The following is a 25,414-nucleotide window of genomic DNA, read 5'->3' on the forward strand; positions in this document are numbered from 1 at the left end:
TAATATGCTTCGAACAGCTTAAAACATTCATATAAAAGACTTCGGTTCGGACTGGAAATTGTAAACCTGTCTTTACCACAGAACCATGGTCAAACATTATCCTCCGCTCATTTTTACGGATTCAAATATACACTACCGATCAAAAGTTTGGGGTCACCCCCTCAAAAACATGTCATTTTTTTAGGCCCATATCTTCGCCAATTTGCGTCCGATTTCAAAACCCTAGGTTTCATTCAAAAGATAATAAGTCAAAGAAACTTTAAACATGAATTAAAAGAAACTTTAAAAAAAATTGTTTGTAAACTTAACCCAAAGTTGCCAAATTATCTAAAAAAATAAATATAAACTTACGGCAGTGTCGCTGGAAATTGGGTCGACCAAATTTTAAGATGAGAGCGGTAATATAACCCATTTTCTATTAGCTTTCAACTGCTTTTTACAGAACTTAGCTAAAAAATCTAGAAAAAAAGTTATTAAGTAAATTAACTCTTCATGTTATCGACCAAAAATTTGGGGTCACCCCTCAATATGATGTATCGGCCAAAAGTTTGGGGTCACTACCGTAAAACATGGAAAAGTAATTTGTTGATATCTTCGTCATCTTTCATTCAATTTTAATTCTTTTTGGCTCATTTCAAAGATAATTCGACAATGATTTTTCATAAGGGCCTAACTGACTTGATCGATTTCTCTTTAGGTTAAGTTTACATACACATATTTTTGAAAAGGTTTCTTTTAAATCATGTTCAAAGTTTCTTTGACTTATTATCTTTTGAATGAGACTCAGGGTTTTGAAATCGGACGCATATTGGCGAAGATATGGGCCTAAAAAAATTACATGTTTTTTAGGGGGTGACCCCAAACTTTTGATCGGGAGTGTAAGTAACAGCAATTCGATTTGAATTTCCTTATTTGATAATAAAGAAAAATCACAGACTAACTTTTATCATAGTTCTCTTCATGTACCGACTTTTCGAACCCTCTAAGCAGAATTACCCTCTTCGAATGAGTGTAATCAGTTTCGTAAAAGCTACAAAACTGATTACACTCATTCGAATAGTTCTCTTGTAAATTTGGAATTTAATTTGTAAAGACGTCTTTGGATGAAAACCGTTAGCCTAGTAACGGTATAATTTGTAGATCCTTTTGGTATTCTGTCATGGTAAAATCAGAGTAGGTTACGCAAGCTTTCCAAATTTCAGAGTCCTCTATACTGGAATTACTTCTTTATTGTGCCTAATCAAGAATTATTCCAAGAAAACCCCTTCAGAATTATTTTTTTCAAGTTTTTTTTTGAAATTACCGTGAGGAATCATGGCCATTATTGCGCAGGCATCCTATTACGAGTTCAGAAATAATTCTTCTAAAAATTCCGACGCGAATTCTTTAAAAATATATTCCCTGCCATCTACTGCTTTGGAATGTTCTTCACGATTTCCTACAGGGACACAGCTTTCTTACAGGGACACAGCGTTCTTACAAGATTTATATTTTTTTCCGGATATTTTTAAAGAAGGTTCTTGTAGGATATCCAATTATGATTTCAGCTAGATTCCACAATATATCCCTTAAGGCGAAACTGGAAGCATTTCTTCATTTTTTGTTTTTTTATGTTTTATTAAATAAAGAAGCAATATTTTCAAAATCAGTTTTCATACGCATGTAGAGTATAGATTAAGATATAGATAAAAAAAATATAGATTAAAAACAAAAAGATTTATTATTAAATATTTTTATTTAACTCGTATTACGCATTTTTTTAATTTGTTTTTTTTTTGAAAGATTGATGTTTTTGTTCATATTTTTTATATAAATTAAAATGTTCTTTTTAATCGGATCGCCAATTTTTTTCTGTTTCTTATTTTTATTTTTTTCTCCCGTTTAAATGAGCAGAAACAAACCTATTTGTACAATAAATAGAAAAAATATCTTTTGATTTCAACTCGTTTTACGTGATTTTTCAGTTAAATTGAGATGTTTTTTTCGTTGTTTTTGTGTCTTTTTATGTAAATTGAGGCTTTTTTGTTTCGTATCGCCATTTTTTTTCTTTTTTTCTCGTGCGTTTTAAACATTTATTGTAAAGTTCCCATAACCGATCGGACGATGAGGGATCGGTTCTGCTTGAGCCTCTCACTGAGCAGAAACATAATTATTTAAACAATAAATGGAAAAAAAATCTCTTTCGATTGCCGACATTCAAAAGATTAAATTGTAACCAAGTAAACAACCAATCCATCATCAGCTTTTCAGACGAATCATTCACATGCATAATAATTCTCCCACTTACTCACTCCGTAGTACTTATGGGAGTGTCACTGAGTCAGAGGCCTCTTAAGTAAGTGCTACATCAACATTTCCTTCCACTATCCCAAGTTACGGTAAAGATGGCGCGCCATGGCGTGGCCGGGTATAATGAAAACCGATTTTGAAAATATTGCTTCGTTATTTTATAAAAAATCAAAAAATGAGAAAATGGTACCAGTTTCGCCTTAAGTATGCATTTCTGTCCAGACATTTTTTTTTTGAAAATGTTTCAGAGTTTCTATCAGGAATTCTTTCAGGAATTTTGCTTGGGTCTTGAAACTAGTTCACGGGTTTCTACAAAATTCTACTGGAATTTTTTCAGGGATTATTTTGGAAATGTATTCCAGGATTTCTGCAGAAATTTGTGCATGTATTCCTCGATGAGTTTAATCAAACATTTCTGAAGGAAACCCTTCAAGAATATCATTAGTTTTTCTTCAGAAGTTTTTCTCTGGGATTGCTCCAGGAAATTTGTGAGAAGTTGTCAAAGAAATACTTCCAGGAATTTCTCAAGAGGCTTTTTTTCGGGTGAATTTTTCCAAAGATTCCATCAATCCAGGAAAAATGTTGTCACAGAGATAGGGAGATTCTTTCAGAAATTCTTCCACAAAATACTCTACGATTTTCCTTCATAAATTTAAATATGTTTCTATATCTGGCCTAATATTTGAAAAGGGCTTACCCAGACAACCAGTAATCGTATAAGATGTTCCATAACATTATAAAGTGGAGGCCATATGCGTGCACGCCTCCATTTAGGCGCATGTAAAATGTACGCATATCGCCTCCACTTTATCATCTTATTCAACATCTTATACGATCACTGGTTGACTGGGTATCTGCTTTGCGTAAACTAACACTGTCTCGGTATGACCTAACTGCACCCCCCACGTACATCAACACTCTTACCAGAAAGACTATTCTATCTGTTAAGGCTGTTGATGTGCGTGGGATGATACAGATAAGCTTAAGGATGGGAAATGTCATAAAAATGCCATTTTGTTAATTGCTAACTTCTCCGTCCCTATTTAGAAATGTTTATCGACTACATCATAAATTTTCCCAAACAAATCACCATTATGGATTGTTGACATAAATGGACGAAACTTTACACCGGAAGTGCTGGAAATTGAAAAATGTTATGAGATTTTTTACTTCACATTTTTTTCTGTTACATATGTTCACGAAAAGACAGGAAGCCGAAAATCCCCGTAATATGATCACAATCACAGTCGATCGCCATCCTTTTAGAAATAAGGGGGGGAACGGTCGAAATTTGGTCATACAATTTTTTTCATAACGTCAGACTGCGTTACACTAAACCAGCTGATTTTTGGACAAGTAATGGTACATTATGTGTGTGTAGCTTATGCCATAAAATTTTCATCAAAATCCATTAAGTACCCGAGCAAAGTCTGACAGCAAAGTGAAAACAAATTTTGATGTTGTGATATTGCAAATTATGATAACTCAGGTTGATGTCGTTTTGGTCGTTTCAACGGTTAAAACATCAAAAATGAGAGCAGAAAAATGTTTCCGTAACAGCAAGTTGAAAACAATTCCTGCTATCAGTGATAGAAAATTGATAACGTTTTTTGCTATCAGTAAGAAAAAATGCAAAATTGTCAATATAGGGTTTTTTCTATTGATATGAAATCCTAAATATCATAAGATAATTACACTAATGGTATATTCTTAGAGTTATTATACAAGGTTGCCTAGAAGTTTTGAAATAACTTAAAATCTTATTTTTATAATAATAGTTTGAAGTGATAGCAAAACGAAATCTAAATTTGAAATCAAATTTAGTCAAGACAAAGTGATATCAAAATGTGATATCAATTTGCTGCTGAATACAAATCGAGTTTTCGATTTGCTATCATTTTGTTGTTAGACTCTGCTCGGGTATTGATTGATATATAAATATAACCAACGACCTGCCTTTTTAGAATTTTGTACAAAGGCGCTCCATAGTAAATCTTTGACAATTTAAGATCAGTAGAGCACACTTTTGGTTATAAAACTACTAATACTGCTCCGATTGATATGAAAATTTTACAGTATAATACTATTATACAAATATGATCTAAGTAAAATTTTGAGCTATTATGTATGAATACTTCCAAAGTTGTGGCAGTTTGAATATGAAAAAAAAAACTGACAGGGTGCCACTTAAACAAATATAACTTTGAAACGGCAAAATTAAATAGAATGAAATCATCTATGAATACAAGCATAGAGTTTTTTAGTTCTTCCAAGAATACTTGATTCCTTGATTCCAAAAATTCCTTCAAAAAAATTTTTTATAGAAATTTCTTTAGTGTTTCTCAAAAGAAGTTCATCGTATTTTTTTTTGTTTTTGTGAGATTTCCTTCGGAAATTTCTCAGTTATGTTTGTGTACTACCTCCATCGGGTACCTTTAGGAGTTCCAAGATTTTCTTCAGAAAAATCCCCAGGTGATCTCTTTGAAATTTATTGAGGCATATCTTCAAGAACTCCACCAGTACTTTTGTCAGCAATTTCTGCAGAGGTTATTGTAGCAATTTTTAAAAGATTTTATCCGAATTCTATCCAAATTCAGAGGATCTTTCAGAATTCAGGAATCCTTTAGAAATTACTCAAGCAATTTTTCATGAGGGCTTCCAGTTCCAAGTTCCTCTAGCATTTTTTCATGACTTTTTTGCTAGGAATTAGGAAGGTATTTTAGTGATTTTCTTCAGATATTTTCCGAGGTATTCGTCCAGAGATAACTTCAGAAATTACTTCAGAAAATTTTGTTCAGGAATTTTTCCAGCTAATTTTTAACAATGTCTCCAAAGGTTACCGCAGTAGTTTTTTTTTTAAATCAGGGATACTTTCAAGAATAGTTCCTGAAAATTTTTAAGCAATTTCTGGAAGCGCTTCTGGAAAAAAATCCCTGGAGGTATATTTGGTACAAATGGTACAACTGAAGGAATACTACGATTTTTGTTATGATGGGATTCTTAGATAGAGGAAAAATCCTGTTAGAATTTCGGAAGGATTCCTGAAATACTTTCTGAGAAACTACTGGAAGAAAAAGGGATTTCTAAACAAATCCCTTTAAGCATTTCCTAAATAACGGGTGGCCACTAAATAACGGGAATGCTTTTAGCAGCTGATTAAAAACAATAGAAGCGTCCATAGAGTAAACATTTTTTAGACAAAACCATCGTCTATCTATCCACAAAGTCAGCGTATTTTTTATTTTGTGTCAACTTATTCTGTTCTGCAGAAAACGACATTGAAACAGGAAGCACTACCAAAACCCCTTGGACGGCTCTACTGATTGCTCAAAACAACCGTAAAAAAAGTTAATAGTAAACCATTATAAAACTAGAACCCGCCCGGTTTTGAATGAATTCCACATTTCGGCATCCCAAGAAACAGATCCTGAAGGAAATAGAGGAAAACTAGCAAAACCAATAAGCATGATATCATTTCACATAATAAAATCTTCTTTTGTGACATGGGCTGGATAAATCAATAGAATGCCTTGTTAAATAACAAATATTTAAAGCAAATCACATTTACACATTGAACAACATGTAAATGGTTCGTTATAAAAAAAATAGCACAAAAAAAGTTCAACAATGAACCGCAGTGCACAAATTACATCGACACGTTTTGGTGATACAGAAAAATAACATTTTTTGAAAATTTCTATAAATGTCATTTACGGGAAAAGGCTACAACCAAAGCAAAAAAAAAACAAGTCAGTATCCCCATTTTTTCTTATTACTGTTTGAGTGTGTAGATGCTAAAGGTAGCTGAGAAACCATTTATTTTGACCAACGATTTCACAGACGCAGAAAATGCGTGAAAGTAATACTGTACAAATTACTACGTTCAACTTTCTTAAATTTTATATTTTCCATGGACGTACATTGTTAAACCTTTATGATAGTTAAATTCAGATTGCCATTTTTAAAGATCATATATTTTTAAGAGCACATTCAAAGCATTCCCGTTATTTAGTGACCACCCGTTAATCCTTGGCTATGGAGTTGCAGAAGGAACCCATAAAAATCTATCAAAAAGAAATTTAGGAAAACAAACAGGGTCTCCAGTTAGCCTAGTGGTTAAGGCTATGGATCGCCAATCCGGAGACGGCGGTTTCAATTCTCCTTCCGATCGGGAAAATTTTCTCGACTCCCTGGGCATAGAGTATCATTGTATTTGCCTAACAATGCACAAATTTATGCAATGGTAGGCAAAGAAAGTCCTTCGATTAATAACTGTGGAAGTGCGCAAAGAACACTAAGTTGAAGCGAGGAAGGCCAAGTCCCAGTGCGGAGGTAGAGCCAGAAAGAAGAAGAAGAAGAAGAAAACAAATTGGTGAAATTCTTGAGTGAATATCTGAAGAAAGCCCTTGAGAAATGTCTTAAAGGAAGAATTTCTAAAAAAAAATCGCTGGCGGAGTTTCTAAAAATTTCCCTGGTAGATTTTAAGAGCGAGTTTCTGGAATAATTTTTGAAGGAAGCATTTGAGAAATTTTGGAAGGAATCTATAGAAGAAAGAATCCTTGGACAAATTTATGAAGGAGTCATGGATTCTCACAAAGAATTCCTGAATGTCCAGGGACATTTCTGAAGAAATCTCAGGAAGTGTTTCTGGAAAAGTCCGTGAAAGAGATTCCAAAAAAATCTTTGAGAAACTTCTGGAGGAATTCTGATTTTTTTTTTCCTGAGAAAACGCTGATTGCATTTCTACAGGAATCCGTAAATGTTTTTAAAAGAAATCTTGTACGGATTTCTGGAAGAAAACTTCCATGGGTTTTCTCAGAATCTCCACGATAAATAATTTCCGAGAAAACTAATGGAAGTTTTTTAAGAGGTTTTCTTGAAAAAAAAAATCTGAAAGATTCTCTATTAGAAATTCTGAAGAACTTCCTTCTAGAATTTTATAGGAGTATCTGAAATAATCCATAGAAGATGCTTTGAAATATTTTTTGAAGGGTATGGAAGACTTTTTGAAAAGAACTCCTGAAGGATTTTTGGAAGGAATCCATGGAGCAATTTCAGAGGGAAGGTTTAACTAATATAATTATTATTTTTTGGAAATTTCAGAGAATGTTCTTAAGAAAACTATGAATTTGCTAAAGGAATCCCTGGAAAAAATACTAGAGAAATCTTCGAGGGCATTCCTCATTTCTTTAAAAATTCCAGGAAAATTCTCTGAAGAAATCGCTGGTTGAATTTTGTGAAGAAATACCTTGAGTATTTTTTACAGGAATCCATGTATTTTCAAAATGAATCCTTCGATTAGTTTCTTATAAAAATAATTCTCAAAGAATCATAAAAGGATTTCTGCAGACGTTCATGAACGAATTTCTAAAGCAAACTACTCTACATTCTCTGAAATAATGTTCAGAAAAATTTCAGAGAAATTGCCAATGAAATATTTGAATCAATCGCTGAAGAAAACGTTTGAAAAAAATCCAAGTAAATCTTTGATAGATTGTTTTTAAAAGAGCCCGTAAAACCAATTCTAGGATTTATCTTAAATAAATTTTTGAAAAAAATGTTCTTGAAAAGGTTTTTTTTTTTTTTTTTTGAAAAATCTTGAGTTGGATGGCCTCATATGCCCTATCTACAAGAAACGGCACAGACTAGAGTGTGCCAATTACAGAGGGATTACCCTTTCAAACTCGGCATATAAGATACTATCGTGGTTCGATCCCAGCCCTGGCACTTTCGTCAGTTGCTCTTTCCACCTGAGAGCAGCTGACACTGACCCTCTTCTGAGCCCATGGCTCAAATGAACCCGGATACTTTGACATCGGCAAACGGCAACCCATAATGGACCCCCAATCGGACTGGAAACAGGAACAACCAACAGCCACACATCAACATCTTCGAGCTCATCATTCTACCTTGATAGGGTAGAAAGTGAAAGCAGCGCAACGGCAACCAATTCGATGTAGTACAATTAGAATACATAGAGAGCATGAGCATGAGATGACCGTACAATTCGTAGTTGCTACTCCGTTACTGACCAGAACAGTCAACATTGCACAGGGAACCAAATGGATGGGGCCTGGGTGTAGCTTTCCATCCTCAATGTGTAATTTTGAAGGTTCAAAACTTTAAATTGTACAACTAGAATACATAGAACTGTACAAAGTGTATGTACTGCTTCCAATTGGAATCGCTCACGCAGTGCCCTAGTGGACAATAGATCTGAATATTAGGTTAAGTGATCGAAGAATAAACAAAAAAAAGATACTATCGCCTGTTCCGTTCAACAAACTGAGACCTCTTGAGGAGTCCTTCGTCGGCGAATATCATGCTGGTTTTCGTGAGGGCCGATTAAGAACGGATCACATATTTAGCCTGCGGGTGGTCCTAGATTAGCATGGGTACGAAGATAAGAGTACATAGACCAGCGTACGATTCAGTGAATCTGAAATCAGAGTCAAGTCGGATCGCAGACAAAGTGCAGACGTTTGTGCACTTGGATGGATTGGAGGTGGGTAAAGCTCTCTGAAATTTGCTGTCCAAATTTGCACTAGAAGGAGCAATTAAAAGATCTGGCGTGCAGAGAAATGGCACTATCATCACACCGACGAAGATGGTGCTCTACTATACGCTCGGCGTTGGAGTAAAGTTACTTTATAGCTAACAAGGTATCAAGGTAGGTATTTTCTTGAGTTACAGGAATATTTCCAAATTAACCATACTCAATACGTAAACAACTCCATTTTGGCTCGCAACCCATATTTGTTTATATAATATGCGTTTCAAGTAGGTAAGCGAATTCCGTTCAATTATTTACGGTTTTAAACTTCCCACATTTCTTCCAGTCCACTTCACATCGCAGCACAAAAAAATGTGCTGACACAAAAGATAAACTTCCTGCGACCAGCCGAAGATCATCACTATACGGCCCATATCAACTACACCCGTTTGGTTCGCTGCCAAGCCCACCACCCCTATAGGGAAAGAACACGTCCGCAATAACGTCCTAGATCGGGTGGCGTCTCTGGGCGGTCATAAGTATGCAATTTGGCACACTCTCCGGACCAATAAAAGAATATGAACTCCCTCGCCTCCCTGATCTTACACGCACAGCAACCGGCTCGGCGGCGGCCGGTTGGCGCGACTAATAGGCAGTTGAACAGTCTCCCACCGAATTCTTCCAGTCCAGAATGAAAAGCATTTCAAAATGTATGAGTAATTCGTCGTGTGATAGGAAACTTCCAGATAAGTACACCCGTCGTCGCCCGGAGCGTTGTTACCATATTGGAATTTGTTTCCCGTCTGGAACAAACACAAAAAGTTGAACCACCGCGACTGTGAACGAAACGCGTTGAGATGGTCTGATAAGCACCCGGCGGCAGCACTCTTGCATTGGCGTATCTAGGATTTTTTCCCAGGGGGTGCCTAGGGGGTGCCAGTTTCAGTGAGTTCTAGGTTATTTTGCTTTTTTTTTGTAAAAGGAAGTACCGATCCACCCGCAATTTCTTAGTATAATGATATACTGCGTTGCGGAAAAAAAATAGAACGTTAATTTGAACGCGCTATATTTTAAAGAACTTTTTTTTTTGAAAATCCAAACCGTTGTACTGACGTGAGGTTTAGAAACTTGATAACTTGATTGCATACAATACATGGAATTTGTATTTTAGAAATTGTTTTGCAATTTATTTCAATTAAGACTTCTTTTGCAAATCTTTCAGAAATTCCTTTGGATTTGGCAAATTTCTTTGGAAATATCTTTGAAAATTTTATCGGCAATAACTTTGAAAATTTATTCGGATTTTTTTAAAAAATCGCTCCAAAAATTGTAATGAAAATTCTTTAGAAAATTTCTTCTAGATTTCTTCTGTAATTATTTAAGGAATTCCTGCAGCAGATAGTTTTGGAATAACTTCGGCAATCCCGATATTACTTGCATTGTAAATTTATTTGGGAATTTTATCAGCAATTTCCTTGGAAATTTTGGTAACTTCGATTATTACTGTGGGAACTTCTTTCAGTAATTCATTTGATTCGGCAAATTCCTTAAAGATTTGCTTCAAAAATTTATTTGAAAAAAAATCTTTGGAGGTTCTTTAAAAATTCTGTCACGGTGATATTACGACAATTACTTTTGGAATTCTTTCAAAACTTTATTCAGGAACTCCTTTGATGATTTCGGAAAATTCTTTGAGGATTTCTGCTAATTTTTTTTTGTGAATGTTTGTGAAAATTGTTAAAGAATATATCTCGGAAATTTATTTTGAGATTGCATTTAGCCAATTAAAAAAAAAAAGCCTTGATGTTTTCTTTAGGAATTCCACCGGTAATGAATTCCTTTGCAACTACTTTGAAAGATTTTTTTATCTGTATTAACAAGATTTTTAGCCCTAGGCTAGATGGGCTAGATCACGCCCGAAACCGGTCGACGTAAAGGTAATTTAAATCTTTTCTCGACGATTGTAAGAACGATAAGTGTTATGTCTTGTCTCATGTCGCATCTCGTGAGTGATGCTGAAGGAACTTGCAAAGAAATGGCCATACTGTGGTCTAGCGAACACGGAGTCGTGGGTTCGAATCCCACCCATCTCTTAATTTGTCAATTAGCTATAATCTGTGCCTTCTAATAAATTATAAGTTTTTCCCGTACAACCCTAAACGATTTCACTAGAGATTTTTCTAGTAATACCTCCTGGAATTTCTTTGGAAATTCCAACTATTCCCGAAATTCGTTTAGGGAATCCTCTAGAGATTTCTATTGGAATTTCGTCAGCTGGAATTCCTTGAAGAAGCCCAAGAGGAGTTCCAGGAGTAATATCATGATTAATTTCTAGAGCAATCCATGAATAAAATCTCTAGAGGATCTCCTGGATGAGTCTTAAGAAAAATCCCTGGAGGAATCAAAGGCATTTCTGAAAGTATCCAAGGAAAATTGCCTTGAAGAATCCCAGCAAGACTACCAGAAGAAATCCCTAGAGGGATTCCTGCAGGTATCACAATAAGAATTTCTGGAGGAGACCTAGGAGGCATTGCTGACACATTAGAGGCAGCAGGAATCGCATATGGAATCCCAGGAGGAGTTCCTGGATGAAAGTCAAGAGAGGTTCCTGGAGGAATCCTATGATAAATATTTGGAGAAATCCCAGGAAACAAATCCTTCAAGATTTACAGGAAGAAACACTGAAGGCAACGCTCCTATGAAGATTGCCTTGATTAATCCCAGCAAGTTTTTGGAGGAATCCCTGGAGAAATTCTTAGAAGAATCCCCAGAATAGTTCCGTGAGGTATTTCAGTAAGTATTTCAGGAGGAGTCCTAGGAGGGATTGCTGGAAGAACCACAGCAGGAATATCTTGAGAAATCCAGCTGAAATTCCTGGAGGAAGAGCATGAGAAGCTTATGAGAGAATCCTTGGTTAAAAACTCCTGGAGGAATCACCGGAGAGCTTCTGAAGAAATCACAGGAAAAATCTCAAGAGGTATTATTTGCAGGATTCTGGGGTGTATCATTGTAGAAATCTCTGCATAAATCCTAGGAGTAATTACTGGAGGAAACTACTCAGGAAATGCCTGGGAGAATCCAAAGAAAAAATCCTTGGAATACCTAGAGAAGTCCCTGCAAGAACCGGTAAAGGTATTTTGAAAGAATTTATAACGAAGACCCTGATTGACTCGCAAAAGAAATTTCTGAAGGAATCTCAGGGAGATTTTCCGGAAGAATTTCAGCCACAATGCTAGCATAAATTCGTATAGGAATCACTAGAAGAATTTCTGAACGTATTCTAGTAAGAATTTATGGAGGAATTGCTGGAAGAACCGCAGGAAAACTTGTTTGAGGCATCCTTGAAGGAAGGCCAAAAGGAGTTTATGCAGGAATTTCTGGAGGAATATTTGGATAAAATCTCTGAAGGAATTCCTGGATGAGTGCTTGGAGAAATCCGTGGTAGAACAATCAAAGAAATTTCTGCAAGAATTTCAGGAAGTTTGCCTGGAAAGATCCCGGCAAAAAAGCCAGGAAAAACCTCTAGAAGAATCCGTAGCATAATTTCTAAAGTTCCACAGTTAGAATTTCTGGAGGAAGAATAGCTGAATTAACCGCAGGAATAGCTTGAGGAATCCCAGCTGGAATATCTGGAGGAATTCTTAGAATCAGGAATACCGGGGGTATCCTAAAAGTAGTTCCCCTAAAAATGCCTGGAGGATGCCTGGAAATCTCAGGAGGATTTCCCAAAAGTATTGCAGCAAGTAAGTATGCCAGGAAAATTCCCTAGAAGTATTTCTGAAGGAGTTCTAATGGGGATTGCTTGAAGAATTCCAGCTGGAATTCATGGAGGAAGGGCAATAGAAGTTCTTGGAGAAATTTTCTGTGGAATTTCTGGAAGAAGCTCTGGAGGAAGTCCTGGATAAATCCTTGAAGAAATCTTTGGAAGAATCACCGAAGGGATTTTTATAAAATCCAAGGGAGATTTTCCGGAAAAATTTCTGGAACTTCCCTAGTAGAATACCTGAAGGTACCACATTGAGAATTTTTGGAGGAGTTCTAAGAGAAATTGCTGCAAGAATCGCAGCAGGAGTTGCTTGAGGAATCCTAGCCACAATTCCCGGAGGAAGGCCAATATAAGCTCCTGGAGGAATTCCATGAGGAATTTCTGGAAGAATCTCTGAATAAAATATCTGAAGGAATTACTGAAAGAATCACCGGAGAAACTTCTGAAAGGATCCCAGGAAGATTGTCTTGAATAATCCCGCAAGAAATTCCTGAAGGAAACTCAATAGAATTTTTTAGAGGAATCCCTAGAAGAATTCCGAGAATTTCCTAAGAAATCCTAGGAGAAAATGCTGGACCAATCTCTGCAGAAATTTCTAGTAGGGTAGGTAATCAAAAGTTGAACCAAATTGCGGCTTTCCGAAGTAGCGCAAAATTTGAGTAATTTTTTCTCCCACATGGAAATAATTTACTACGGCAACATCTTATGTACATGAAAGCCACGGGTATAAGCAGTGCCGGATTAAGGTTTCGGGAGGCCCGGGGCAAATTCTATAATATGGGCCCCCAAAAAACAAGATTATGAATATATAAACAATACATTGATGTATTTTACAATGCTGTGTATTCTTGGTTTTTTGTTTGCTGATTTCAGTGGTTTAGGAAGAAACTATGTCACACAGCTGTTTTGCTCATTCGAATGATACATTTTACATTTATTTTCAATTTTTTAAGATAAAAACCTTCAGGCCGAATACTACTTTTTAAAAAGTATACTTTTTCCAATGCAATTCTTCAAAATTTCGATAGATTATTTAAATAAGTGAAAAAAAATATATTTTTACTTAACTTTCATCCGAATTCATAAGATTTATGTAAATTTTACAGCTTGACATTCAGTTCGGATTACAATATTCTACGAGTGAACAAAGTTAGGACTCTAGGGGGCAACCCAAGTAACACACTTGTCACGGAAGAATTACGGCGGCGCAGGTTTTTGTTGCGCAGAAGTCACTGTGAATTACTTCTAACAAATAAATGCTTACTTGCTAGAAGTAAGTCACAGTGACTTCTGCGCAACAAAAACCTGCGCCGCTGTAACTCTTCTGTGACAAGTGTGTTACTTAGGAACTGTAGCAATAACACTATACTAGCCTAACAAACCGCTATTAAGGCCTGAACAAATCTCATTTTCTTCTTTTGTCACAATACTCGTTTGCTCGCTAAGGGGGAGGACAATAAATAATAAATGTATATGATGAAGAAATACCCAATCAATTCGGCAAAATCTATAAACTCATCGGATTTGTTAAGAAATTTTCTGTGCAACTCTAATTTCACCTTAAAATTTTAAAATTTCTTGAATAATTTATTGGTGTCCCCCCTCAAAATGTTGAATTTCGACCAAAATTTTCCGAGGGGGCGGTGACATAAGAGAAAATCAAAATTTGTGTCAGCCTAATCTTGATTTCAAACATGTTTGTTGTATAAGTTGGAATAAGGCTTCAAAAATTTCCCGAACATCTCTAGGAATCTTTGTCTTCTTTTTTCCAGGATCACATCTGTCCTAAACAACCTGATGCACTAGGTATTAAGCAGTTGTTTGTTAGAGACGCTTGTTTGTTTTTATTTCAAGTTTTTCCACTGAATTCAACAAAAACTTCCAAGGGGTTTCATAGAAACTCGCATATCGATCCCTAAAAATAGTCATTCTGGAAAACACACTTCAGTTCTACGATTGGATTGTTTTGGAATTAAAAAATGCTTTTGTTTAACTCAATCGAAAGAGAAAAATATGTCTGCACCAAAAATTATGAAACTTAGGATTTCTATGTATAATTATCAAAAATAGTGAAACTTTGTATTTTCAAAACCCTTAAAGATCCCAATTGGGTTTTAAAATTAAGAAAAATCAATGATTTTATATTTTTAATCGAAAGAGTACCTATTTTTGAACCACTATAATTTTTTTTCAGATTTTTAGAACTTTATTTTGATACTTGAAATCAATTTCAAAGAGATTTTTTCAAATCACCTTTTGACATCTGGGCTACTGTTTGACAGCTGCGCCCAGTACAAAATCCGAAGAGGGGTGATTCATCAAATCGCTTCCATATAAACTTCAAATTGATTTTTAAATAGGTTCCCGGGCACCAAAATTCATGAAAGTTTGGATTTCAGCTCAGTTTTGCATACAGATTCAGAATATGGAATAATCTCAGCACCGCTAAGGAAGCCAATTATATCTTCTCTAGGACATGCATATCCCAGGTAACCAATAAGCATTCGAATAAGCAGTACATTAGTCTTATATTTGCTTTTCATTTGCTTGTTGCCCTAGCATAGCAGTTTGACAGCATAGACGCCTTTGAGTAGCATACAAAATGCAGTTCAAAAATCTTTAGCTGTTATGTAGCATTTCAAATGCACAATATGTTTTGGTTTTTAAGCATCCCAAATGCCATTTTAATGCCACAAAATTGCCAGAGAAGTTATGTGTTGCTGCTATGTTTGAACAATTCATTTCGTTCATACTATTTGTGTCTCATTGTTGCGTCAATGTGAACCATTATCGACGTCTGGTGAGGTTACTTTATGTAGTAAAACAATTACTCATGCAAACCTAAACATGACATAGGAAAGAGATGATTTTACATGATTCTGCATCCATTCCCAACTTCCTCGTTCAACATCGAACAAAAATCCGAAGCGAAGTAATGCCACCTGGTCAGGTATGAAACCCAATCACTAAATAACTTAAAATAGAACAAAAAATCAGCGCACTTCACAGTTTCATTTTTAGCCTATCCTATAGCGTGCAGCAGCTGATCAATCGCAGGGTATTGAGATCGAGTCGCAGTCAGAGTAGAAATCAGCAAAAAAACACCTACCAGAAAATATGCCGCAAAGAATAAGAGTGTAGAATGACCGAACGAGTGGAGGAGCGGAAGTAGGAGGGGTGAATTTACTATTTTGGTTTGTCTCATATGAGGCGTTACAGTCTGGTGTTACTATTTTGACAGTTCTTTATGAAGTTCCTAAAGGTCTAGCATTTAAGCAGCCGTATATTGGGCCAAAACCTGCATTTAAGTAGCATTAAAGGCGCATATACGGCTGAGTGGCATTAAAAGATTAGCTGTAAAGGCGCATATAGTGCTGAATTAATGCTAAATACAGTGCTTACTGGTTACCTGGGAAGATATAATCGTTTTTTGAAGTGCGTTTTATATGGTTTTGTTGAAGAAAATATATTGTGCTTCAAGATTCTTGGGGGCCCCCCTAATTGAGGGGCCCGGGGCACTTGGCCCCTTTGCCCCCCCTTAAATCCGGGCCTGGGTATAAGCTTTCTGTTAAGTGGTAAAAAGTTTGTATTTGCACCGAATTTCATTGAAAAATTCGATTATTCGTCAACAATGATTTTAATCATAATTTGAACCAATTTTAATCTTAATTTGAACTACTGGCAGCTCGAGCATCTCCCACAACAGCCGATTTCGTGCTGAACAATAGAAAAACACATGAATCAGCTAATTCCCATAACTATTTTTCCTTAGGCAGTGGAGTTTTACCTAAAAATGTTCTAAAGTCTTCAGGAACTTGGAAACTAAATTTGGAATTTTTCATCCCCCAAGTGTAAACAAAACAACCACTAGCGCAGTCTGCTGGCCAACACTGGAAGCTCGCCCCCGTTTACTAGTTCAAATTTAGATTACAAATGGTTCAACTTAAGATAACATTCTCCAAGTAAGAATTACTTAAATTTGATAATTTTATGACAAATAATTCGGAATATTATTCGGTTGGTCGATTCTACGATAAATAAGCTTTCATTTGACGTGTTCACATATTGCGTGTGATACAATGCATGAGCTGTTCGAGTGCACCGAAAATGAGCTTTCTCTGGGGGGAAATGGGTGAAATCACAGTGATTTTTCAATTGCCTGTTTTCCATGACAACCTTTCCAATGCTTTAAAAGTCCATGTTATCAGGTTATATTACTGAAAGCTGTTTAACATCTTTTTCGGGACAATATTTGCCTAAAAAGTACGTCGTTTTAATGAATTTCGATATGGTTCAAATTAGGATTACAATTTGACTAGTTCAAAGTTTGATTTCTTACAGGGGGTGGCCAAAATGTTTGGGATAGGTAACTTTTTTTTTTCTCTCACAATAAAGTTCAACATGCTATAATTTTTCATAGAGTGCATCGAAAAATCTCAAATTTTGACTGTTTGTCAGCCTATTATATGTGCATCATTTGTGCAAATTTGGGCTCAATTGATCAATCTTCCGCAAAGTTAGAACCGTTCCAGTAAAACACTATTTTTAAGCCAACTAATTTTTGAGCTGTTATATCTCGGAAACCAGTGAACCGAATTGAATGAAATTTTGAACCCTCTGTACAACTCCATCAGGACTGCCTGGAGAATCCTAAGGGAAGTTTATTGAAAGAAAAACCAGTAGAAATAAATAAGAAAACCTAGAGAAATCACTGTATGAATCTTGGGGCAAGACACTGTGCTGGAGAGTACATTTTCCTTCACAGAGTTGCTCAGAATTCCTCCGGATTGCTCCCGTTTTTGCTTGAGTGTTGCCTGATTCATCGCAAAATCAAAACAATATTGCCCGATATCTCGCCTTTCTTGCAGTGTTACTCAGAATTTCTCAGAGTTACTCCCGTTTGCACAGTGTCTTGCCCCTAGGTATGAATAGATAAAGGTATTTCTGGAGCAATCCATAGAGAGTCTGTTGATTCTGACCAATAGGCGATAAACATATCTAAAGGTCCAATCTGCAAAAGAGAGGCCCTCTTTGTTCCGGTTCTCTTTAAATTATTACGATGTCAATGTGAACATTTTGACAATTTGTGATGTAAAGATCGGCAAAGGATTGTTTAATCTGCCTTCCGATGCAAGAAGTAAATTAAATTTTATAAATACAGCACGTTATAATCGAAAGAGAGGTGACTTAAAGAGAGCCTCTCATATGCACTTAGGACCTATAGAAATGTTTGGCCTGAATATCCTAAACGCCAAAACGCACAACAAGTATTTAAGTAATTCTGGGTGTGCTTAAGTTTTGTTGAAATGTGCCATGAATAAATATTAGAATTATTGTGTTAAGTTTTAAATTTTAGGTGTCTGTCAAGAAAAGATTCTAGGGGGTGCCAAATTTGTTCTAGGGGGTGCCAGGCACCCCTGGAACCCCCCCTAGCTACGCCAATGCACTCTTGTGGATGCATTGCATTTATAAAATGCAATTGTAGCACCCAGGAGATAGAGGTATGGGAATACGACACAAATTGTAAACGAAGCGCAGTAAGTAGGATTTTCACGTCACTCAAACCGCCATCGCCGCGCTGCGCTGTTGCCTTCCTCGAATTTCCCGTTCTCTTCGAAGTGTAATTAAAATACTTCCCGACGACTAAGTTCTAGAAGTAATTTGAAGTAAAAACAGCGAGCGCGCGGGAGAAGGAACGATAAACGCCAAATGCGACGATCAAGACCGTGGACGACGATGACGACGACGATGAACGATTGCATGTTTGTGATTAATTGCTCCCTTTTGTAGCTTCGAAAGCACCACCGCTCGCCCTACCGAGCCATTCAATCGACAGTAGTGTCGTGGTAGCGAGGTTTGGAATGAAAAGAAGATTAGCGTAGTTTAGCTACAGCTAGGCATCAGACAGGGGGATTGGAATGGGTGGGAGAAAATTGTTTGTAAGTTAATAAGGAATAAACAAACAAAACAGTTTGTTCAACTCTGGTGTACGAGTTGCAACATTGTTGCAAGGTGGGCGGCCAGCAGCTGTGGCAGTTATTTCCTGAAAAGAGATCAAAAGCGTCCAATTAACCTAATGGGTATGCCAGCGCAGTGTAGGGCTGGTTAACAGGAATAGTTGTGGCTGACTTGCTTGCACCCGAAAGGTTTAGGAGGGGTTCCTGTTGTAGTCAGGATTTTTTTATATAAATAAGCTTTACTACAGTTTATTTATCTAAAGACCTGATTTTAATTATGCCGTTCGGACCGTTCCAGGGGTGCCTGGCATCCGCTACAATAAATTTAGAAAAAAAAAGGAATTACTGGAATACTTGCTGGACGAATTCGTGGAATATATCCTGAAGTATATTCTGGAGGAAATCCTGGACGGATTCTTGGAAGAATTCTTACAGAAGTTTTGGAAGAATAACTGGAGAAATTCTTTAAAATAATGCTGGGTAAATTTTCGGAGAAATTTTTGGAGAAATTCTTGGAGAAATTCCGTATGGGATTCTTGGAGGAATTCTTAACACAATTCTTGGAGTAAATCCTGGAGAAATTCTGGGAAGAAGTCTCGGAGCAGTTCCTGACGAACTACCTGAAGGAATTCTCGGTGGAATACCTGGAGTTGTCCCGGGAGTATTTTCTTGAGAAATTTCTGGAGGTTTCCTAAAAAATCTTGAAGGTATTCAGGAAGGAATTTCTGGAAGATTTTTTGGATGGATGAATTCTTGGAGATATTTCTGGAGAAATTCTTAAATTGATTATTGGCAGAAGTCTAAGAAGGACCCCTGATTAAATTCTTGGAGAAAGTCCTGTAGGATTCTTGGAAGAATTCTAGGCAAATGTTTTGGAAAATTTCCTAGATGAATTCTTGGATAAATTTCTTGAAGAATTCTTAGAGGACTTCCTGGTGGAATTCCAAGAAGAATTTATTAAGGAATTCCTGGAAGAGTTCCTGGAGAAATTCTTGGAGTAAATATTAAAGGAGTTCTTGGAGGAATTTCTGGCGCCATTTCTTAACAATTTTCGGAGGATTTCGTGAGGAAAGCCCTGAAGGAAATCTCGGACGAATTCTTAGAGTAATCCCAGGAGTATTTTCTTGAGGAATTATTGAAGGTTTCCAGAAGGACCCTGGTCGTATTCATGAAAGAATTTCTTGAGGAATTCTTGAATAAATCTTAAAAATGCCTGGAGGATTGAGAATTCTTCGAGGAATTCCTGAAGAAGTTCTTCCTTTAGGATTTCCTAAACTAATTTCTGTTGGAATTCCTTGAAAAATTTCTTCACAAATTCCTGGAGGAATTTTTGGAGAAATGCCTGAAAATAATCTTCAATGAATCCCTGGTATAATTTTTGGAAGAATTTCTGGACGATTTCCTTCAGGTTTCTGGATATTTTTTTTGAAGAATTTTAGGAGAAACTCCTTGAGAGCTTCTTGGAAAAATTCTTGGAGTAATTCCTGGAGATACTCTCAAAGGAATTCCTGCAGGAATGCTTGGAGGATTTCTTGGCAGAAGTCTATGAGAAATTCCTGGAGAAATTCTTGGAGGAATACCTTAGAGTAATGTCTGGAGAAATTCTTTAAGAAATTCCTGGTTTAATTCTCGAAGGAATTCTTTGAGAAATTCCTGGAAGGATTCTTATAGGAATTCCTGGTTGAATTCTTAGAGGTACTCCTTGAAGAATTTTCGATGGATTTCTGGAAAAAAATCCTGGAGGAATTCTTCCAGGAATTATTGGCAGAAAATCTGGAAAGATTCTTTGAGGATTTTTTATGAAAGGCTTGAAGGAATTCCTGAAGGATTTTCTAAAGGAACCACGCCGATAAAGTAAAGAGATTCAAGTGTAGAGCTTGTGGAGCTTACTGATCTGAATTCCAGAATAGTTTGGATGATCCAGATCACCAAGTGAATGTTGTTAATTTTCAGAATTGCTCTTCGAGGCTCTAAGAGTGGCGTAGAATACATTTCACGAGCATTCGCTACAATAAAAATATCCTAGGATCAAGCTTGCTATTTGATGAAAACATTCGCGAAATGATGCGATTTGCTTTCGACAACGAATACGTTTTCACCCACCCTCGCTTTATTCAATCAACCTCCCATACGAGTAGCACACGAACGGACTCAACACTGATCAGCATAGTTGACTCTTCCTTTTCGCCGTGTAGCCGTTGCGTTCTAGCCAAACATCTCTTTTCATCGCTTTCGATGCTTTTCGACAGCTTATCGCGGAGCATCGTTGGCTGGAAGCTTTATTAGTATGGTATCGGTACATGCGAATGTTGCTTCTGTGTGCGTGTCGAGCGTTCGTGCCGTAGCTTCGCAAACCAACCTATTCGGTATGGTTCGGCTGTTCGGGCGAGCGTGTGACGGCACAGTCAGATGTGTGCAAAATCGTTTGTGATTTACATCATGTTCGTTTTGCCACCTCTTTGCTGCTGGTCATCGCTGATCAGTGCACAGTTCAAGCGCACGCGATAAATATACAGTTGATGAGTTGTGATGATTTACTTAATTGTCTAGGATTTACAGATATTGCGACCCATACTTAAAAGTACATTGGGTCCATTTGTATGCCAGTGTTGGGTGTCCACATACCAAAACATATAGATACTTGTAATATGATGAGGTGCAACAGACACAATCGTGAAAGAATTATGCCTATAGAGTTAACAGAAACAAGAGATAAGCCTGTGAGCCTTGAAGGTCCTGATTCCAAAATAGTTTGGAAAGCCTGGAATATCCCATGAATGTACCAAAAGCATTATAGTTATGCACTGAAGCTCCATTAGCAGTATAGACTACATTCCATGAATAGTTTTTACAATTTAGGTATAATACAGTATATTGATACCGTAACTCAAACTTCAAAGTGTTTTGGAGACCATTCGTATTCTTCTATTTCTTCTGGTATTCCTTCAGGAATCAACTCTGGGAATCCACAAAATGTTTCTTCTTGGATTCGTCAAGAAGTTCCATAGGATTTCCTTTTTTGAGAATTCCTCCAGCAGCTCCTTCTGGTAATGCTTCGAAAGTTTTTTCTGTGATTTTTCAAGGAGTTCTATCAGAGAGTTTCTTAGAGTCTGTTTTTATTTTTTTTTTATTATCTTTATTAAAGAGACTTTCAGCCCGTGGCTGGTTCATCTCTGTCTTAGAGTCTGTCTTGGATTCGCCCAGAAGCTCCTTAGAGGACTCCCTCAGGAGTTCCTTTACGAATGACTCCTTGAGCTCCTAAAAGAGTTTCTCCAAGATTTTCCAAGATTGACTAGAAGTTGCGTCTGGGATTTGTCTAAAAGTTTCTTCAAAGATTCCACTTTCTGGAAATTTCAGCCGTAATTTCTTCCGGTATTTCTCCAGAAGTTTCTTCCGGAATTCACTTTTTCTGGGATGAGTTTCTTGAGAATACAGGAGTACCAGAAATCCTCCAGGAACTGTTTTTGTGATCCCTCCAGGAGTTCCTTCTGAAATTTCTAAAAAAGTTACTTAAGGGAATGGGGTTCCTTTTGGAATGCCTTCAGAAGTACTTTCACTAGAACTCTCAGAAGGAAATCCTGGAGTTATTTAATCTCAGAAGAAGCTTTTGAAGGAAACCCAGAACGAATATCTGAAGGAATTTATGCAAAACTGGTGGATATATTCCATAAAACAATTTTGGGGAATGGAGGAGCAATGCCGAGATGCCAATCCTAAGTAATTCCTTAAGTAGTTTCTAACAGAATTCCGGAATAAAGAATCTCCCAAGATTTTTTTTCCTGGACGAATTCTTGGAATTTCTGAAAGAATACCTGAAAGCAACTTCTTAAACAATACCGGAGTGAATCTCTGGAGAAAGCCTGGAATAAATCCAGAGGAAATTCATGGAAGGATTCCACAAGGAAACGTTGGTGTAATCTCCGGAGAAAATATTGAAGGAATCCCAGAAGAAAGAATGGGAGAAATTCATGATGGAATTCTAGAAGGAACTCCTTCTACAATTCCTTCATGAATTTCTTCCATACGTAATCCCGATAAGAGCTAATGAAAACCCCCGCAAGAAATTCTTGGTGAAATCCAGGAAGGATCTCCTGGATCAACTCAAGAAAAAAAAACTCTTGGAGACATCTCAGAAGAAGGAACTTTTTGAGAAATCCCAGAAGAAATTCCTGGAGGAATTACAGAAGGAACTCCTTGAGGAATGCAGGAAATAAAAACCTGGGAGAGTGCCGGAAGAAATTCCTAGAGAAATCCCGGCATTTCCAAAAAATAACTCTCGTAAGAAACTCCTTGAAAATCCCACAAGATTCTTGAAGAAATCTTAAAAGGAAGGAGTGAATTTCGGAAGAAATCACGATTGAAATATTCAGAAAGATGAATCCATGAAAGAACTCTTGGTTAAATCCCAGAAGCAACTTCTTTTTTTATGTCTTTATTTATGAGATTTTGAGCCCGAGGCTGGTTCATCTCAGAAGCAACTTCTTGTTAATCTTGGAAAATTTTGGAGGAATCGCAGAAGGAAATTCAGGAGGTATTCGAAAAGGAACTCCTGAGGAAATCCTCGAAGGAGCTTCTGGAGGAATCCAAGACAGACTCTAAAAAACTTCTTGATGAATTTCAGAAAGAGCTCCTTGAAAAATCACAGAGGAACCTTTCGAAGCTTTACCAAAAGGTACTGCTGGAGAAATTCTCAAAAAAGGAAATCCTAAGGAACTTCTTGACGAATCCAAGAAGAAACTTCTTGTGGGTTCCCAGATTTAATTCCTTGAGAAACATCAAAAGAAACTGATGGAGTAAATTCAGTAAGAAATCCTGGGGGTCACACGAAAGAACGAACCTCTGGAGAAATCTTAAAAAGAACTCTTAGATCAATCTCTGAAGGCACTCCTGGAGGAATTCCAGAAAGAGCTCCTGAATGAATCTTAGAAAGAACTCTAAATGGAATCTGACAATAACCTTCCGTAGGAATATCAGAAGGAATTTATGGAATTCAGAAGGAAATCCTGATGGAATGTCTGAAGCAATTCTTGGAGGATTACAACTCTGCCTCAGACGAATTTGCTGATATTTTTTTACTAACGAATGTTCCAGAAGCCCATGGCTGTATATATAAATAATAATGGAATAAATAATCAAATAAACGGCATTATTTAAGTGATGGTCATTTCTTTCGTATATGAGTACAAAGCTTAAAATTTTCAAAAAAAAAAACAGCAGCTTGAAAACGACATGAAGAATATTTTGAACTTTGATATTTTATGTAAAATATTTAATATTTCGTTTCAAAATATAAAAAGTGTAATCATTGTGGCCCAAAAATAAAAAATAATAAAATTTTAACTTTTTAAACTGCAAAAGTTTAAGTTTACTTATTTCGTTTCGCGATATTTTTTTCTAAAATCTAGAACTAATAATAAACAATAAATAAAATAGAAAAAAAAAATGAAAATTGGTTCAAAAGTTATGACGGTTCGAAAAATAAAAAAATGAGAATGTTGTTTTTTTTACCACCCTTTTTTCCAGAATGGCCACCCTATTGGCGAAACAAAACAATATGGGTCTATCTATTTTCGATGACGATCATTCCTACCGAATTTGAGCAATATCGGAGCACTTTTATTTTCGAATCTATTCATTTTTCATGGAATGGCTGAGTGTTTAGAATATATTCAGGAATTCCTTTGAAACCCAATCGTCAGTTTTTTTTAGAATTTCTGTGGAAGATCCATTGGAATTTGACCTTGCGTAATTTGTTCCAAAATTTCATTGGGAATTCCTCTGAAATTCCTTCAGCAATTTATTTTGCAAATTTCTTCGGCAATTTTATCCTTAATTCCTTTTTTAAAACATGATTTCATTGTATTTATATTTATTGCTTCCGAAAATAGCTCCGACAATTAGTTTATAAGTTTTTTTTCTTGAAATTTATTTGGAAATTTCTTGAGAAATTTATTTGAAAATTTCTTAAGAAATATCTTCGGAAATGTGAATGGCTTCGGTGTTCAGAACTTTCTTCGAGAATTCCTTTGGCAATTTGTTTGGAAAATGCTTCAGTAATTCCTTTCATATTTTCTATGAATATTTCATAGGAAGCATTTTCGGCAATTCCAACGGAAATTCCTAACACAGCTAGTTGCATTCGATATTTTTTACCGAAATCTCAACTGCTGTGCGTTCGGTAATGGAGATTTAGCGAAATTAGGTAAACAATTACCAAATTTTAGTGAAAGCTTATCGTTTATCTGTCAAACTGTAACGATTTTCGGTAGAAGTTGCAAGCTTTATTAAATTTTTCCTATTAAACAAATTTAACGGTTGACATTTCGGTAAAACATTACCTAAGTCGGTGATTCTGATTTGGAAATTTCTCAGAGAATTATTTGAGGAATTCGTTTTCTAATACCGTCGGTACATCCTTTGGGAATTCTTCCGGCCATTTTGGTAAATTTCTTTGGCCATTCCTTCGGAAATTCCTAGATAACTACTTTGGAAATTAAGAAATTCTCAATTGGGCTTTCTCAAATAATTTGTAGAGAAGTCGAAATTTCCAACAGTATTGCTACATTTGAAAATGTAATTGCCGAATCAAAAAATCTCGAAGGGATTCTGTAGAGCAAAACTTGAAGAAATTCTCGAAAAACTTTCTAAAAAGCTCCAAAAATAAATTCCGAACGATTTTCCATCAAAATTATGGAGGTGCCAGAGCAATTCCTGAAAAAATAATGAAATCTTTAGAAATTCAGAAACATAGTTGGTTTATTCATATCTCAAAATAAATTGCTGAAATATATTTGAAAAACAATTTTCACAAGCATTTACAAAGAAACTTTTGATGGTATTTTCAAAGAAAAAAGCTGAAGAAGTTTCGGAAGAAACTCTCCAAAGAGGAGTTTACTAAGATATTACTGA

General features: G+C 36.2%; 1 protein-coding gene across 3 annotated transcripts in view; it reads right to left on the reverse strand.

The window, feature by feature from the left end:
- LOC109623404 (beta-1,4-glucuronyltransferase 1) overlaps nucleotides 1-25,414 on the reverse strand; it is a 416,723-nt gene that overhangs the window by 130,299 nt on the left and 261,010 nt on the right. The window lies entirely within an intron of this gene.

This window comes from Aedes albopictus, chromosome 2 (assembly GCF_035046485.1).
Source record: "Aedes albopictus strain Foshan chromosome 2, AalbF5, whole genome shotgun sequence".
Classification (NCBI taxonomy): domain Eukaryota; kingdom Metazoa; phylum Arthropoda; class Insecta; order Diptera; family Culicidae; genus Aedes; species Aedes albopictus.